This window comes from Artibeus jamaicensis, unplaced genomic scaffold (genome assembly GCF_021234435.1).
Source record: "Artibeus jamaicensis isolate MK-2021 breed Jamaican fruit bat unplaced genomic scaffold, CSHL_Jam_final contig_465, whole genome shotgun sequence".
NCBI classification, from domain to species: Eukaryota; Metazoa; Chordata; class Mammalia; order Chiroptera; family Phyllostomidae; genus Artibeus; species Artibeus jamaicensis.
This window is the reverse complement of record NW_026521843.1, coordinates 40,996,099-41,012,788: the sequence shown is the minus strand read 5'-3', so window position 1 is coordinate 41,012,788 and position 16,690 is coordinate 40,996,099. Positions and strand designations below refer to the sequence as shown.

General features: G+C 41.9%; 1 pseudogene; it reads left to right on the top strand.

Annotated features, from left to right (window-relative positions):
* Positions 1 to 8,291: 8,291 nt before the first annotated feature.
* LOC119062641 (60S ribosomal protein L29-like) lies at positions 8,292 to 9,093 on the top strand (annotated as a pseudogene).
* The last annotated feature ends 7,597 nt before the right edge of the window (positions 9,094 to 16,690 follow it).

Sequence of the window (16,690 nt, the reverse complement as noted above, 5' to 3'; positions counted from 1 at the left end):
GGAACTTTACATGGGCTCTTAGTCACAAATGTATCTTCATTCCCAAACACCTGGATACTAGTGCTATGCCTGACACATAATAGAGGTTCAATAAATAACCATTAAAAGGGTAACTCCCAAATAGGTCATTCATTTCCATTCCTCTTTTTCTTTACTCAACCTCTTCTTCCCACACTGCCCCTTTTGCTGTCAAAATCCCACCCATCCTTTAAGGTCCAGCTCAAAAACCAGTTTCCCCAGGACCCCATCCCCTGACGACTTGTTTACTATATGTTCCTGTTCCCCACCTTCATGATAGCTGACAGCCTTTCCACACACCTAGTCAGCAACTTCTTCCAGTCCCCATGACATCTATTCTAACCTTCCACTAGTTGTTCATGCTCCCAACCCTATCACCCAAAGGGAAGGGAAGGACCTCCTACCTCACTTAGAAAACAGAAGCCTTAGGGCAAAGTCCTCTGAGTACAGCAGTTCCTTTCAATCTATAAATTCTCAAGCCTCTTCCATTATAAAGACAAGCAAGCAAATGTATAAACAAATCCTCTCCCTTGACTAACTTCCCTCTGTTACTTACTGCTGTGTAACAAACTACCCCCAAATTCCAAGACTCAACAACAATTACTTACTTTGTTCACAACTCTGCAATTTAGACAGATCAGGGAATGTCATTTCTGCTCTATATGGTACCACAGGCCAGCTCAACTAGGGGACTGAAGGTCTACTTCAGGTTGGCAAGTTAATTCTGGCTGTCAGCTGGGGCTGGGCTGGCTCAATTCTTCCCCATGTAGACCTCTCCACAGACTGCTTGGCCTTCTGCCCAACACTGTGTCTTGGCTCAAGAGTGAGTGTCTAAGACAGAAAGTAGAAGGTACTAGTTTCTTTTTTTTTTTTTTTGTACCAGTTCTTAAGTTCTGAGTCCAGAAACTAGTACAATATCACTTCTACCATGTTCTAATAGTTAAGATGTAAGGGAATAGGAGAATTGTCAAAGAATCCAGTATATATTTTAAAACCATGACATTCTTCTAGATAAAGTAGGTTCTCTCTCTATCCCCTTTGTAGCCAACCTGAAACCGGAAAAGACACCTGAGTTCAGGCTGTCTGTCACTACCAAACCCAATAAGCAGAGACAGCAATTGAATCTTTATAGGCACTTTATTCAGATAGCTGGTGATTTGAGAAGATGGTGGGTTCATACACTAACAGACCATCATGTCTTTTCTTTCCAGGCCAAGGTGTTTATAGCAGGGAATAAACAAGGTGTAGTGAAGGGTTTTGAAATTCAGGGAAAAGTTCATTGGATTAAAAAAAAAACCCAACTTCAACATTCTTGCCCTGGGCAGTGGTCTTAAGCTGTGTCCCAGGCAGTGGTCTTTGGCTGTGTCCTGAACAGCGGTCATCTCACCCTGGAGTACAATGGCTCAGATAGTATCTTGAATTGCTTGCATTCCTTCTGAGGAACAAAGGTGGAACTGCTTCTGGTCTGGAGTCAGGGTGGGTCATACCTTCAGTTCCTAGAACATAAGCTTTTACATGCATTGATTACTAAGCTTATTAGCTATTACTTAAACTAAAAGTTTCCAACTCTTAAATCCCCTATCAAACCTACCCCAAAAGTGTTCTCCACCTACTATCCCCTTTTCCTCTCCAGCTATTCTCTTCTCCACCAAAAGTAATCCAACTTCAGCTTCCACAACTAAAGTTCCTTACTTGTAAGCCATCCTGCTTATCCAGGGGCCCTTGTAATTCATGAATTGAGGGAGTTAAACCAGATTGGGAATTCTCAGATGGAGGACCAGGGGCCTCTGCAATTGTATGTGTTATCATGCAAAATAGTGCATTTTTCTGGGTAGGTACCATAGAATTCCTCAGCTTCTCAATAGCTGGGTTTCAGAAAAGATCACTAGACAGGCAAGGCTCTGCAGGACCTCTAAGTACCTTAGCTTTAGGTGTCTGTGTCTGTTAATAACAATAAAGCTGGCATTTCTTTGAGAGTTTTCTAAGTGCCAAGTATTGTTCTAAAAGTTTTATATTTATGACATCATTTTGTCCTCACAGTTAGTGTCTGAAATAGGTATTACTATTATTATCCCCATTTTACAAATGGGTAAACTGAAACACAGAGATGTTGCTATGAACTGAATGTTTGTGTCTTCCCCAAATTCATATGTTAATACCCTAATCCCATTGTGATAGCATTTGGAGGTGGGGCCTTTGGGAGGAGTTAGGTCATTAGGGTGCAGCCCTCGTGAATAAGATTAGTACCTTTGAAGAAGAGGCCAGAGAGCTAGCCAAATCTCTTCCCATTATATGAGGATATGAGTCAGGAGTCTAAAACCTGGAAGAGGGCTTTCGCCAGAACCCAACCATACTGGCACCATGATCTCAGACTTCCAGAACTGTGAGAAATAAATTTCTGTTGTTTATTAGCCACACAGTCCATAGTGCTGTGTTATAGCAGCCTAAATGGGTAAGAAGAGAGGTCAAGGATCCAGCCCAGGGTTACACAGCTGGTAAGCAGCAAGCAACACCAGGAATCAATCCAGGCAATCTGGCTTTGGAATCTATACACTTAACCACTACTCCCCACTGCCTCACTAAATACTTTGTGTTAGGGTGGTCGGTGATGCAGGTGGTAAAAGAATTCACAAAGAAAAGAAAATGTAGAGAATAAAGTTTTTATTCACTCTCCAAGAAAGGAGAGCGGCAAGATATGGAGAGATACACCAGCCTTGAAGAGTTGGAGGCTTTGAGCTTTCATTGTATTATAATTGGATTATAAAAGGGTGGAGGGTGCTGTTGTGTGGCCACTGGACTGTTGGGGGCTGTTGCAACTCAAGAGGATTTGAGTGGTTTTAAATAAGCTGCAGTTTGCTCCAATGTTATCTTTTACCTGCGGCTGTGGGGAGCCATTAGTCATGTTCTGTTCTTGCTTTTCAGTAATTTCTAGTCCTGAGGACAAAAGCCCAGAAGAGTAAAATGGTAGTCATGTTTCACAAGGTCTCAGGCCTGCTCAGCAAATGGTGCCAAAGTAGCTAAAGGTGCTGGCTTTATCCTTTCACTGTGATCACTCTAACGGCTAGTATTGCAGTGAATTAGTGATGACAATTGGGTAACCAGTCCCCTATTTTTTTTAAATCCCCTCATTTTACACATGAGAAAATTAGCTCTCGTGATGTGAAATAACTTGTAGACTTATTGATAAAGGACTTAGATCACAAAAATAGCTAATGGCTATCATTCATAAAGTGCCTACCATATTCCTGGCCCTCACTGTAGGCCTTTGAATCCTTACCCCTCTATGAGATTAATTTTAGATAGAGGAAACAAAACCCAAAGGAATTAATGCCCAAGAGCACATAGCTGGTTGGCATCAGATCCGAGATTAAATTCCAGAACCTGTGCCCTTTTTTCTCTGCTACACCTTCTCCCACTTAATCACAGCACTTTGCTTCTACATGAAGGGCCTTCTCTCATACAATGCTGGTAAAAGTATGTATAGATGCAGTCACCACAGAGGGCAATTTGACAATATTTATCAAAATGACATTTATATTGACAACAATGTCAATATACTAAACATTACTGAGTTGTATGTGTAAAGATAGTAATGATAGTAAACTTTATGTTTTTTACCACAATAAACTTTGACATATGTATATATTACTTAACAATGTAACTAGAAATTTATCTTATTGATATATACATATGTGAAAAACAATGCATCTTTAAGAATATTCATTGTGATATTCTTTTTATTAACAAAAAATTATATGCAAGTGTTCATCAGAGGAAGACTAGTGAAATAAATTATGGTCTACTATACAGTGATATACCATGCAGCTTTTAAAAGGAATAGTTGTTTATAGTGCTAAGGAAAGATTCATAATGTATTATAAAGTGAAAATGGCAAACAACTGGCTTGGAGCAAGTGGTGGGACGTTAGGGGGTAAAAGCAGAGGGGAAGAAAACATATACATCTTGGCCTACCTAGTGTGGCCCAGTAGATTCAGCGCCAGCCTGTGAACCAAAGGGTCGCTGGTTCAATTCCCAGTCAGGGCACATGCCTCAGTTGCGGGCCAGGTCCCCAGTAGGGGACATGCAAGAGGCAACCACATATTGATGTTTCTCTCCCTTTCTTTCTCCTTCCCTTCCCCTCTCTCTAAAAATAAATTAATAAAATCTTTTAAAAAATAAAGAAAAAGACAAAAAAAGAACTGATAGCGATCTCAAGAAATCTAGCACTAGATGGGCCCCAAGAGAGCATCTTAAGCATTTTCTAGACTCATGACAACAGACTCTGTGGGTCTATTTACTGCTATATACCCAAAGACAGCAGTTCAGGGACCCTCGATAGTACACAGTAAAGCATGGACTAAGAATGTGTGTTAAGTGAATGAATGAATGAGTTAGCCACATTAAATATTTATTTTTATACTTCTCCATAATGTAGCCTTTACACCCTTACAAGTTCAGATATTTTAGAGTCACTACCATCTTTCTTATGTCTAACATAGGCTCGTTTCATCTTGTTGCCTCCTTGGTAGAAATGACAAAGAATTGGTTAGGGAATCTCATTTTAACCTTCCCAGTGCTTGAAGTCATTTGCGACCCCTTAGCATTCCCTCTTACCAATTCAACGGCCCAACTCTTAACCTCTACTCAAATACCAATTTAGTACCTATTCAATCATTGTGGCTTCTCTGAGCTTTCCAAATCTTTCTTTCAATGCAGATTTTCTTTTTTTTGTTTTTTAAGATTTTATTTATTTATCTTTAGAGGGGAAGGGAAGGAGAGAAATATCAATGTATGGTTGCCTCTCATGAGTCCCCTGCTGGGAACTGACCTGCAACCCAGGCATGTGCCCTGACTGGGAATCGAACCGAGATACTCTGGTTCACAGGCCTGAGTTCAATCCACTGAGCTACACCACCCAGGACTCAATGCAGATTTTCAATTGACTTATGATATTTTAGTTAAGGATCAGACATATCAGATATTGTGAAAGGACTATTGGCCGGGTTTTCATATTCCTTTCTATAAACATTTTCCTATGTTAGCTTTTGAAAAAAATCTTTTTTCCCCCCCAGAGGCAGTATGCAGTTCAGAAAAGAGAACCAGGTTTCACACCAGGAGAGCCAATTTTTAAATTTATACCCCTACTATTTACTGGCTGAGTGGCCTTTCATATATTCATTTATTCAAAAAAAAAATCGTTGAGCTTACTCTGTCCTAGGCACTGGGGATAGAGAAATGAGCAAAAATAAAGTTCCTATTCTCATGGAATTTATATTCTAGTGGGGAGAGACCACCAAGAAACAAAATGAATAAGTATGTGTATGTCATCTTAAATGTTGGTAAGTGCTATGGAGAAAAACAAAGACGGAAAGGAGGATAGGGAATATGGGGTTAGAGGTACAATGTTAAACAGTCAAGAACATCTTTCTTGACAAGGCAACACTGTAATGGTAATAACTGAGACAAGACTCCAAGGACGTGAGGGAGTGAGTTACATGGATTTCTGGAATAGAAGGAGTAGGAAGTGCAAATGCTCTGAGGTGGTAAGTAGCTTCGATGAGGAACAGCAAGGAGTTAGTTTGGCTGAAAGGGAGTTAAAAGAGAGGAGAGCAGAGAGTTGGGAGAGGGGAGGAGTTCGGCCAGAGAGGAGGCTGTGAGGGGCTGGACAGTGAGTGGCCTGTGACTGAGTGGGTTAATTTCTATCAATTATAACAATACCTTATTCTCTAATGTTTAAATAATATAACATACACGAAAAAGGCCCATCAAAAAGTATGACCTGAGCTGATTGAAGTAAATTTAATTGTCTGCAAGTCTTTGTGGCTGTTTCTCAGGTTGGGGAATTGATTTTACTTGATGATTTACCCCCGTGATTAGAGAGATGTCTGTGTTCCAAAACCATCTTCACGAGGACAAAACAAAAAAAACATGTGGCTGCCCTGGCTGGTGTAGCTCAGTGGATTGAGTGCCGGCCTGCAAACCAACAGGTTGCCAGTTCGATTCCCAGTCAAGGCACATGTCTGGGTTGCAGGCCAGATGGAAGATTATGAGAGGCAGCCAATGAATATATCTCTCACACATCAGTGTTTCCCTCCCTCTCTTTCTCCAATCCCTCTCACAACAAAAAACCAAAAACCATGTGGCTTATGTCAGTTAAGATGTTGTCCCATGTCCCAGACTTGATTTTTTCTTTTATATCTAAAAGATAGCTGCAGATTATAAATTTACCCCTCTCCGGCAGACAGAATGCTGCCAGAACACCCTCCTTTCAAGAAGCCAAAGGTGAAGAGATGAGAGGAACAGCAGCCCAAGGTCACTGGGAAATGACACAGACTGATTTAGTTGATTCAGCAGAACATTTAATCAGCACCAACATCTGACAGATTAATTCTCTACAACAAGGGCTGAACACCTTATCTGAGACCAGAGTTTCCGAACTACAGTACCGCCTAACCCAAATGGATTTGTCTCTGTCAGACTTCCTATCTATTAACTGAGACTCAAGATTTTAGTTAAAGAAGAAGGATAAAAATAAGTAAGTAAATAATCACATAAACAAAAAGAAAGAGAGAAGAAGGATAGAGGCAACCTGACCCTTCAGAAGCCAATCAGGAGGCATTTGTCTGAGAACAAAGATGAAAGAAAGCCAGTTCCCAGCTCCAGATTGTGGAGGCCACCGCTGCTTTCAATTGCTTCTTGCAGAAGCCCTTGCTTTCTGGCCTGCAGAAGAGCCTTGCTGTTCTAGCAACAGATAGAAACCCAGGTGGATTGAATTAATTTTGCTATCATCAATCCATCAATCTCAGGTTTGTTAAATATTAGTGGCTCAGGCCAAAGTGGGTTAAGGCTCTCCAAGAGGTATACAGGTAACACAATTCAACTACATCAGCAACTAGACCTAGCCTACACACACACACACGCACACGTACACACAGAGCTATATTGACAGAATGAATTAAAATTAGTTGTGTTAGGACAATAAGATTATCTTATACTACTTTTCAAAATGTTGCTTTTGAAATTAAAAAAATATTCATATGAAGGTTTACCAAGAAGTATTGTGTGGTTAATTTTTGTTTTAAAATTCCAAATAACCTATTTTATAAAGGAGGTTGATTTTTTTTAATTCAGTGTATCAGTATAATATGCAGTCATTGAGATATGTTGTAGAAGACCAGTGAGTGACTGAGAATATTTAGGATATATTGTGAAGTAGAAACATGAGTATTGAAAGTGAAACCGGAAAAGCCAGCATTCGTGCTGCCTGTCACCTACCAGACCCAATAAGCAGAGACAGGGATTGAATTTTCATGGGCATTTTATTCAGGTGATCTGAGAAGACAGCGGGTTTGTACCCTCACAGACTGTCTTAAATTCCACTTTAAACCAACCTTTTTTATAAGAAGAAAAGTATAGTTTAGGGGTTTGGAATTCAGGGGAAAAGTTAATCAGATAAAAGCTGCAGCATTTTTTCATCTGAGCCCTGGCTGCTGGTCTTTATCTGTGTCCTGGGTGGTGGATGTCTCACCCTGGAGCACAACGGCTCAGATACCATCTTGATGCTTGCATTCCTCCTGAGGCATGAAGGTGGAACTGCTTTTGGTCTCCTGGAGTCAGGGTGGGTTCTACCTTCAATTCCTGAAGCAATAGCTTTTTACATACATTGATTACTAAACTTATTAGCTATTACTTGAAACAAAAAATTTGCAACATTTGGGTTCCCCATCAAAAGGATAAAGAAAGTGATAAAGTCAGCACCATATGTTATCATGGCACCATTTGCTGAGCAGGCCTATGACCTTTTTTTTTAATGACCTTCTTAAACATGATTGCCATTTTACTCTTTTGACCTCATGTCCTCAGGACTGCAAATTACTGGAAAACAAGAACAGAACTAACTGCTCCTACAGCCACAGGCAGAAGATAAACATTGGAACAAACTGTGACAATGCCCCAACAGCCCAGAGGCCACACAACAGCACCCTCCACCCTTTTTAATCCAGTTATAATCCAATAAAAACACAAAGCCCCCCACCCCTCAAGGCTGGTGTATCTCTCCACATCATGCCCCTCCTGTTTCTTGGAGAGTGAATAAAAACTTTACACTTTCTCCTCCTAGTGAATTCTTTCACAGCCAGTATCTCCAACCACCCTAACAAGTGTGGTGCCCTGGGTAGGTGGCTCACTGGAGTGTTGTCCTGATATAACAGTATTGTGGGTTCAGTCCCAAGGTGGGGCACATACAGGGGTTGACCACTGGATACATGGACTGGTGGGGCAACAGATTGATGTTTCTCTGTCAAATCAACAAACATGTTCTTAAAAGTGAGTACTGTACCATGCCATTAAATAAATATTTTTATACATATATATGAAAATAACTAACATTAACATTACTTATTCTTAGAAGATGAAATTATAGGTAGTTTTAATTTTCTTTGTGCTGCTTTCTATTTTCAAAAATGTCTACAATGAGCTTCCAGTCTCAGGCGCTTTGAGAGCCGCAGGCTTGGGTGCAGATATGGCCAAGCCCAAGAACCACACCACACAACCAGTCCCGAAAATGGCACAGAAATGGCATCAAGAAACCCTGATCGAAAAGATATGAGTCTCTCAGGGGGATAAACCCCAAGTTCCTGAGGAACATGCACTTTGCCAAGAAACACAACAAGAAGGGTCTGAAGAAGATGCAGGCCAACAATGCCAAGGCCGTGGGTGCACTTGCTAAGGGCTATCAAGGCGCTGGTCAAGTCCAAGGAGATCAAGCCCAAGATCCCAAAGGGCAGTAGCCACAAGTTCAGTCAACTTGCTTACATTGCTCACAAGCTTGGAGAACCTGCTCCTGCCCACATCACCAAGGGTCTCCAGCTTTTCCAGCCAAAGGCCTAAGCCCAAACCGAGCCCCAGGCTGTAGATGCAGCCTCGGCTCAGCCTCCAGCTCAGGCTCAGGCTCAGTCTCAGTCTCCCAAAGGTGCCAGGCCCCTGTGAAGTCTGCATAGTAGAGGCCTCTGCCAACGTGAGGACAGAAGGACTGGTGTACCCCGGGGCTGGGGTCCTCTTGTGGTGTTTGTGCGAATAAACCTGAGTCAGGGTCTGTCCAAAAAAATTCTACAATGAAAATATATTACTTTTATAATAAGAATTATTTCAATTTTGTGTTAATTAAAATGCAGCTGTCTAATGTTTAATTTTCTTAAAATTTTTCATTTTTTTAGAGAGCAGAAGGGAGAAAGAGAGGGAAACATCAATGTGTGCTTGCCTCTCGCGCGCCCCCCACTGGGGACCTGGCCCACAACTCAGGCATGCGCCCTGACTGGGGGCAACCCTTTGATTCACAGGTCAGCACTCAATCACTGAGCCACACCAGCCAGGGCCTAATGTTTCTAAAAATTAACTTAATTTTCCAACTAGAAACACACACAAAAAGCAATTCAGCTATTTACTTTCTTTCCGTCAGAAAGTGTCTTGAAAAAAGCACACAGCCACAAAGATTAGTGCCACTGTAGTTTAATAGTGGTAAGCACTTACTCCATGTCAGGTGCTGTTGTCTGTACTTCACCTGCATCACCTTACCTAATCTGCACAACAACCCCACAAGTTCCAATTAGGGACCCCATTTTACAAATGAGGAAGTTGAAGAGCAGAGAGGATAGGTAAATTGTCCAAGATCACGAAGTTAGGAAGAGACACAGACCTGGGCAGGGTGGCTCCAAAGCTGGAGTCCTCACTGCTGTTGGAAATCTCACTATTAGTCTCTATATCCAGGCACCCCTGGTCACCCCCTTATTGATCACTTTCAACAGCTGTGGCAAATTGTAGCTCTACCCTCAAAACTCACTCTTAGCATCTTACCTGATTTCAGAGAAAAGGAGAATCCCTTCAGCTTCCTGCATCCTTCCCTGACTTACCTACACTCTCTTTCAAAGGGAAAAGAAGCCTTATATGAGTGCCATATTTGGGATATACTTCTCCTAAAACAGTTATTATTTATCTGAAACTCAAATGTCCTGTCTAGAGTAATCCTACTTAGAGAAGATTCTCAGCTATCTTTTATCCTAAGAAAACACACCAAAATGATCTTAATTTCTTATTCCTCTCCAACCAATCACCCAGCCAAAAGATGCCTATCATGCCCACCACTCCCATGAGTTCTCCCAAGGAAAACTGCGTGATAGCAAACCCACATCTCCTGTTGCCCTGGATGGTTTCATTTGAACTCATCAGGATCTGACCTCCAGAGTTGATCTGAGACTGGTCTGGGGAGCTACAACAATCTCCACTTCTGAACTCTTCACTTCTGAACTCTCCATTTCTGAACTCAGAGCCTGTCCACTATTCTAGCCAAATTTCCCTGAGGTGTGGTAGTGTCAATACACTATGACCACAGTAGATCTGTGGTCATAGGAGACCTAACACCCATCACCCTTGGTTACCCTCTGGACACATCAAAAGCAGCCTCTTGCCTTATTTGGCACTTTTTTTCTCATTAGTCATCTCATAAGCCCTCTCACCTTGTCCTGGGTTTGGTGTAACATCAGTGAGATGGGCAATGTATAACTCCCCAAGAAAGGACTGAGTCATGGTAGATATTCCTGGAAAAATGGGGTTCATCTGGCACAAGGAAGACCCTGAAGGTGGGAAAAAGCAAGGCGGGAATGGGATTGCAAGATAGTTAACGAGATTATGTGCTCTCTTGAGGGTGGTTTATTTCAAAAGTGCGTTTAACCTAGATGCACAGAAATAATGCACAAGGCTTACTTAAGGCAAAGATAAACTTTTTACTAAAGAATTTTTATGGTTTGGGGTGTGACTACCCACCATACCCTGCCCAGCTAGGAATTTATGGTCAGATCACCCCATGAGGTTACCTTCCATAGAACTGTAACAGGGTACAGCCAAGAGGGGGGCCACAAATAGGGATTTGAAATGGGGTCCAGAACTCAAGGTGTCCGGGAAATGGCAGCCCAGTAAAGCTGGAAGAATACAGGAATGCTGGCAGGTGTAACTGATTGTAGGAGGAGTCAGAAATGGTGGTACAGAGGAAGATTGGTGTGGAGATTTAAAACCCAGACACGGCAGTTGTACAGAGGAGAGAACCATGTAGCTTTGGCAGAGTGGGGACCCCTGTGGCTTTGACGAGAGTGAGAACCACGTGGCTTTGGGGTGCTCCCTTTTGCTATGTGGCTTAGGTAACAGGAGAGACTTTTCCTGGAAGAAAAGGAGTGAAAGAACTCCTGCTGGTGGGCAATAAGAAGGTGCCACATGGCTGTGGATTAACTGGAGATCCTGGCGGTGACACAGCTGATGGTGCCAGAAGCCCAGATCACAGACTTCTACTTCTTTTCCTGAGATACGGTACTCCAGATTAGGGCAGAGAAAGAAGGAAGGACTGTGTGCATCTGTGGGTATCCTAAAGAACTTTAATATTTTAATGAAGACATTAAGTCACTACTCTAAGTCTATATAGCTTTAAATAAATATTTCTTTCCTTTTCACAAATCTCTGGCATTAAGAGACGTCTTTCCTCTGGAGGCGGGCATAGTGAACCTAACGGGGAGTCCTTTCGGTAATAGTATATCATATACCTGCCTTGGGTCTGTTCTGTAACAGAACCCCCTTTTTTTTTCATTCCTAGTCAGCAGAGACAAGGGCAAAAAGAGGGGGGCATGGATAGGCTCTGTAACCATGTATTAGTTTTCTGTTGCTGCTATAACAGTACCACTAACTTAGTGGCTAACAGTGGCACACATTTACTATTTTATAATCCCATAGTTTAGAAGTCTAACACATGCACAGAGGACTAAAATCAAGACATTGTCAGGGTGATAGGGGATTTAAGAGTTGGAAACTTTTAGTTTAAGTAATAGCTAATAAGCTTAGTAATCAATGTATGTAAAAGCTTCTGTTCTAGGAACTGAAGGTATGACCCACCCTGACTCCAGACCAGAAGCAGTTCCACCTTTGTTCCTCAGAAGGAATGCAAGCAATTCAAGATGCTATCTGAGCCATTGTACTCCAGGGTGAGATGACCACCTCCAAGGACACAGCTAAAGACCACTGCCTGGGGCACAGTTTAAGACCACTGCCCAGGGCAAGAATGTTGAAGTTGGGTTTTTTTTTTAATCCAATGAACTTTTCCCTGAACTCCAAACCCTTTACCTACACTTTGTTCTCCTTATAAAAAGGGCCATTTTAAAATGGAATTTAAGATGGTCTGTTAGGATATGAACCCACCATCTTCTCAGGTTGCCAGCCATCTGAATAAAGCACCCATAAAGATTCAGTCGCTGTCATTTTTATTGGGTTTGGTAATGACAGGCAGCCCAAACTCCAGTGTCTTTCAGTTTCAAGGGTTCTGTTTATTTTGGAGATTCTAGGGGAGAATCTTTTCCTTTGCTTTTCCGAGCTTCAAGAGGTGCCTATTTCTGGGCTCATGATCCCCTCCTCCATCTTCAAAGCCATCAGTGTCAGGGTGCTGATCTCCCCTGGCACTTCTCTCTCCCACTTTTAAAAATCCTTGTGATTATGTTGGACTCACCCAAATAATTCAGGATAATCTCCTCATCTTGAGGTTCTTAAACACATCTGCAAAGTCTTTGCCTTATAAATGAACATATCTGCCTATCTGGGGATTAGGACATGAAGAGTTTTGAGAGGCCATTATTCTGCTTATCACAATCAAATTTCCATGTGAAATGTATATTAAGTATGAATTTTAACACATATGTAAAATAAGAAAATATTACTTTTAGTCCCAAATTTTGGCTCCCATCAGGTTTTGATGGAAAACTAATTAACAGTCATTGGTGAGGGTGCTTCATGTACCTATAATGTGGCATTATATACCACAGAAATCTTGGTCTCAGGCCATGTGGTCCCCTAATATACAATGATATTCTGCTCTGGGAGGAATGGGCATTTCTGCCCAAGCAGGTCACTTTGGGGCCTAGTCATCCTAGATGCCCCAAAACACGCTTGATACAGAGAGATCTGATCAGATCACCAGGAAGGAGTAGGGAGGGGCCATAGGGAGAGGTTGCCCAAGGCAGTGGTAACAGCCTAGGATGGGATTGGCTGAGTGCAGAATGCCTCTAGAGCCAGAAGGCATGGAATTATGAGCAAGAAGATTTGAAATTAAAGGAACTTCTCATGCTCTGCAGTGGACACTAGCTCTCTCAGGTTCTCTCTATGGTTCTCGGGCTTTCTTCCTCCAGGGTGCCAGGATGATCCTGGTGCACCTGCCTGCATTTCCCAATGGACAGTATTTTGAATGGGACAGAACTCCAGGTGCAGTTTAGGATTAGGCTGGGCTGGCAGAGGGTAGTAGGGTTATTATTCTCTGGGTGTTCTAGAGGGGATGAGCTCTGAGGCAGAAACCTGCCATTCTTCCAAAATTGTGTAGCTTTTGTATCTTATGTTGTTTTAGTTTGTAAACTAACCCTATAGAAATGAAATAATTAAAACTAATTAGGGAAATGCTAGGAGAACTCAGGTGTTAAAGATTTTAGCCTTAATTGACTTCCGCCAAGATGGAGGCGTAGGTAGAAACACTCTGCCTTCTCTCACAACCAAGTTTAAAAACAACAAAGGTTTAGCAACAAAACCACAGCCAAACCACAGAAAATAGAACTATACGGAAGTCTGACAACAATGAACCCTTCAGCCAAACTGATAACCAGTGAAGGAGCAAGCAGTGAGACTGAGACAGACCGCACAGGCCCCAGCAGCAAGAAGCAGCAGAGGGGACCGCTATTGCCCCTCTCTGACCCCGCCCCCACATACAGCGTTACAAACCAGCAACCTAGGTAACCCCACCCTGGTGAACATGTAAGGATTCCCTCCTCATACATAACAGGCACGAACAGACCAAAACATGGCTCAAGAAGAACTCAAAGCCCCAGTGCCAATAACTCTAAGTGATGAAGAAATAGCCAAACTCTCAGATGCACAGTTCAAAACACTGGTGATCAGGATGCTCACAGAACTGGTGGATTTTAGTCACAAATTAGAGGAACATATGAAGGCTAAACTAATTGAAATGAAGGGAAATGCACAGGAAACCAATAGTAATGGAAAGGAAACTGGGACTCAAATCAAAGGAGTGGACCAGAAAGAGGAAAAAAATGACCAAACAGAAAAGGATGAAGAAACAAGAATTCAAAAAAATGAGGAGAGGCTTAGGAAACTCCAGGACATCTTTAAATGTTCCAACATCCAAATTATAGGGGTACCAGAAGGGGAAGAGGAAGAGCAACTAGTGGAAAACTTATCTGAACAAATAATAAAGGAGAATCTGGCAAAGGCAATAGACTTCCAGGAAGTCCAGGAAGTTCAGAAAGTCCCAAAGAATTGGACCCAAGAAGGAACACACCAAGACACATCATCATTATATTAGCTAAGATTAAAATGAAGGAGAGAATCCTAGAAGCAGCAAGAGATAAGGGGACAGTCACCTACAAAGGAGTTCCCATCAGACTGTCAGCAGATTTCTCAAAAGAGACCTTACAGGCAAGAAGGGGCTGGAAAGAAGTATTCCAAGTCATGAAAACCAAAGACCTACAACCAAGACTGCTCTATTCAACAAAGCTTTCATTTAGAATGGAAGGGCAGATGAAGTGCTTCTCAGATAAGATCAAATTCAAGGAGTTCATCATCACCAAGCCCTTATTATATGAAATGTTAAAGAGACTTACCTAAGAAAAAGAAGATCAAAAATATGAACAGTGAAATGACAGCAAACTCAGTTATTAACAAGCACACCTAAAACAAAAGCAAACTAAGAGGACAGCTAGATCAGGAGCAGAACCATAGAAATGAAGATCACATGGAGGGTTAGCAACAGGGGAGTGGGAGAAGAAGAAGGGGGGAGAAGGTACAGAAAATAAGTAGCATAGATGGTAGGTAGAAAATAGATAGCGGGGAGGGCAAGAATAGTATGGGAAATATAGAATCTAAAGAACTTGAGACATATGGTCATAAACTAAAGGGGGGGATGGGTGGGGGAGGGGTGTGCAGGGTGGAGGGGAATGAAGGGGGAATAGAACAACTGTAATGGCATAATCAATAAAATATATTTAAAAATAAATAAATAAGTAAATAAACTTCCCAAGTTTAAAGAAAAAAGATTGTAGCCTTAATTGATAGGCTTTAGTGACTAATGCATGTGAAAAATTTATTCCAAAACTGTGAACCTTTTGAATAAATACTTCTTTCCTTTATCACCCAATCTCTGCCTCTGAAATTTTGCCTAGAGGGTGGCAGTGGGCAGCAGGACCCTAACTGATGTTCCGTAACACTCTGAGGTCTGACCCCCCCCAAATTATTCATGAGGTTCCTGTCACTCCAGAAACCCCAGTCTAGGAGAATCTCCCCTCTTCCCCTACCCCACTCCATCACTCTCTCAGACAGAAGCCTCTCTCTTTCTTCCCTCCTCTCGTCTGGGCAAACACTTTTACAAAAGATCTGAAGAACATTAGCTTTAAACTGCATTTAGCTTTCCCTCTCGCAAAAAAATCCCAGGAAAGGAATTATAAAAGACCTAGACACAAAGGACCAGTAGGTCCTTTAGAGTAGGGTGGGGTGGTATTGTGTGGAGGCTGAGAAATGATATAGTAAGCAAAACACATTAGTGCAATCAATAAATTAACATCTCAAAGTATAATCTTGTTGCATAAATATAGCCTACTATTTTATCTTTTCCCACCGGGACCTATTTCTATTTAGGTAACTGTAAATAATTCTGCAGGGGCAATGGTAAATTCTGACTCTTTCATGGTCTTTTTTGTTGTTGTTGTTTTTGTCCTCACCTGAGGACATTTTTTAAAAAGATTTTTTCATTTATTTATCTTTAGAGGGGAAGGAAGGGAGAGAAATATCAATGTATGGCTGCCTCTCATGCGTCCCCTGCTGGGAACTGGCCTGCAATCCAGGCATGTGCCTTGACTGGGAATCGAACCTCGAGCCTTTGGTTCGCAGGCCCTCGCTTAATCCCACTGAGCTACACCAGCCAGGGCTTATGGTCTTTTTAAAAAGACCTTTATAAACAAGGAAACTTCTATTTACATTTGTCATTTACCCATGAGCATTTCTAATAATGCATTTTATGTTCTATTAGCTGGTTTAACCTGGCTGCTCCTTTAAGAGACTTGGGGACACACCCAAATCTGTTATTGAGATTTATGAAACAAAGTTGGGCTTTCTGTCTGGAGATAACCAACCTTTTTATTCAACCTTTGTGTATGTACATTTGTGTTGTGCATTTATTTGGAGGGTTTATTTTCAGGATTTCATTTATTTATTTTTGGAGGCAGGAAAGGAGGGAGAAAGAGAGGGAGAGAAACATTGATGTGCAAGAAATACATTGACTGGTTGTCTCTTGCATGCCCCCAACTGGGGACATGGCCCACAACCCAGGCATGTACCCTGACTGGGAATCAAACCGGCCACCTTTCCACCTTTTTGTTCACAGGCTGGCACTCAATGCACTGAACCACAACACCAGGGCTGGAGTGTTTTGTTTTTTTTTAAATCCCACTTGAGGATGTTAATTAGTGTGCACCAGCAAGCAAGGGAGCCAGAGAGAGAGAGAGAGAGAGAGAGAGAGAAATATCAGTGTGAAAGAGAAACATCAAAACATCAACTGGACCTGCAACCTTCCCTGTTCCCTCCCACC